The following is a 1,942-nucleotide window of genomic DNA, read 5'->3' on the forward strand; positions in this document are numbered from 1 at the left end:
TACAGTTTTTTAGTATAATTCATTCTCTCATCATATATCCCGAAAATGATAAAAACTTAGTGCAATGCCTACTCTTATTGATCTCCATATTTGTTCTTATAGTTAGATCATTAGCTTTATGGAGACTTATGAACTTATTTCATAATCTCCTAATCACCTTGGCCTAGGATTTGATTTGTCAAACTCTACTTTGTAAAATAATTATAATGTCATTCACATGCTCGATAGAATGTTTGTATATTTAGGAAGTTCGAGAAATCGTTAAAAGACGATATTACCCCTAATGGTACCATTGAGTCGATTAAGCCTTGAACTAGTTCAAATAGGAATTTTAAGGTGAAATTAAGAGTTTCACAGTTCAAGGATTACTCAAAATGGTAATTCGGAGTTCGAGGATCAATTCGGAGTCAAATCGAAATTTTCACTATATAGGGGCAAAATCGTAATTTTTCCACCCAAGGATAAAATTTGAGATTTTGAGAGAATTTAGATCACATTTGACAAATTGGAAAATGGAATTAGTATAAAGGATGAAAAATATGTCTATAGGCAATTTTTCAATTTTTAGGGCAAAAATGTAATTTTTCACTTTACGGGGGCAAAAGTGTAATTTTTAAAAATTTGCTCTACCAAAACTTTGAAAAAGTCTAGAAATTTCATGGAAGACATGGATAAGTGAAGAGGATTGAGTGGTAGAAAAAGAAAGTAAAAAAGATGGCTAGAAAAAAATAAAATAATAAAATATTTAAAAGGTAAATAAAATAATAATATTTTATTAAGCCTATTAAAAGGCTTGCAAATTTCAGAATTCTTCATTGGGTGGGTCAGCCAAAATCAGCAGGAGAGAGAGAGAAATAAGAACAAACCCTAGAGTGAGAAAATTCAAAGAAAAAGTGTGATTTTTCAAGGAATCAAGTGTTTAAAGGTATGATTTTTCAAGCTTAGCTTAAGATTTATCATTTCCATGCATTTTTCCTTATTTTCCATGGTTAAATTATGTGTTTTGATGATGGATTCAAATCTGATGATATGGGTTTAGAGAGAGAAAGTTGTTAGATTAATTTGATTTTGAACTATGTTAGTGTTTAGTGTTAGTTTAGCATGTTTATGAGTAAAACAACAAGAAAAGTATTCATTTTCTCCATGAATTTCTCTAGGCTGAATCTAGCCAATGGTGTGTGAGGATGAGGTTGACTTTATTTTAAGAGAATTAGATGGAAAAATGATGAATTATGAGGTTGGAAATTAAATGGGAATTTTTGGTGCAAAAAAATTGAAATTTTTACCCACTAGGGGTAAAAGCGTAATTTGTGATTCGAACTGATAAATTGGACCACATTCACAGTCATTGAGGTATTGTGGATATAATTGGATAATTGAAATTGAAATGGATGGAATTGGAGTTGAATTGGAAATTTTAGAAATTTACACCGTGTATAGGAGAGTTAGGTCAGACACTGTGATTAAGCGATTGTCCAAACATTTCACACCCTATCTAGTGCATATGCATGGATAAGAGCCTAAAATAATATATATTGATTTGACACAAATTATTAAATTTTTTTGTGTCATGTATTGTGGATAGGTGGTGAGCTATCTGATACGGGTAAAAGACTACACCCGAGGATCGAGAATAAGAGTATATCTACTCCTAGTACAGTGAGTGAACTTATTATCATCTTAATTATCTAGAGTAGTTTTATACAATTGTGTGATTTTATGGAAAATAGGTTTAAATGGTAAATTGTTATGTTTTAGGAGAAATTGTGATTTTATAAAATGATTTTATAAATTTTCTGAAAAATCGAATGCTGATTTTGAAAATAGAGTAATTGGAGACCTATACTATGATTGTGTTGTTTATCCATGATTTACTATTAAATGGCTTATGATAAATGTGGTATGACTGGTTATTTTATGATTTAAAGAATATGTGAACACT

General features: G+C 30.1%; 1 long non-coding RNA gene across 1 annotated transcript in view; it reads left to right on the forward strand.

The window, feature by feature from the left end:
* Positions 885-1,942, forward strand: part of LOC108663387 — a 9,378-nt gene continuing 8,320 nt past the window's right edge. Inside the window, exons 1-2 of the long non-coding RNA XR_001929366.1 lie at positions 885-925; positions 1,586-1,659. This is a non-coding gene — a long non-coding RNA (uncharacterized LOC108663387). The remainder of the gene's footprint in view (positions 926-1,585; positions 1,660-1,942) is intronic.

Source organism: Theobroma cacao, chromosome 9 (genome assembly GCF_000208745.1).
Source record: "Theobroma cacao cultivar B97-61/B2 chromosome 9, Criollo_cocoa_genome_V2, whole genome shotgun sequence".
Classification (NCBI taxonomy): Eukaryota; Viridiplantae; Streptophyta; class Magnoliopsida; order Malvales; family Malvaceae; genus Theobroma; species Theobroma cacao.